This window comes from Microtus oregoni, unplaced genomic scaffold, assembly GCF_018167655.1.
Source record: "Microtus oregoni isolate MIOR12 unplaced genomic scaffold, Mior012 000007F_ref0000211, whole genome shotgun sequence".
In the NCBI taxonomy this organism is placed as follows: Eukaryota; Metazoa; Chordata; class Mammalia; order Rodentia; family Cricetidae; genus Microtus; species Microtus oregoni.
The window spans coordinates 21,192,501-21,192,791 of NW_024543066.1; positions in this window are offsets into that span (position 1 = coordinate 21,192,501).

A 291-nucleotide genomic window follows, 5' to 3' on the forward strand; every position below is an offset into this window, starting at 1 on the left:
ACCACACACACGCATGCACACACGTGCATGCATGTTGGCCATATACCTTACAAAGTAGACTTGATGGACTAAGTGTCTACTTGGGGCATTGTCTCCCCCATTATGCAGTGACTTCATTTAAATTCCTTTCATATATGTATATATTTTAGGAAGCTTCTACAGCAGAATGCTTCCATTTCTCAGAATGCTGTAGTGTTAGTTGTCCCTCCCCACCTTCCCCCCTTTGCCCTGCTCTCTCACCCCTTCCCCATTCAATCCTCCTAGTTTCTCCTTTATCTCTCTGTAATACTA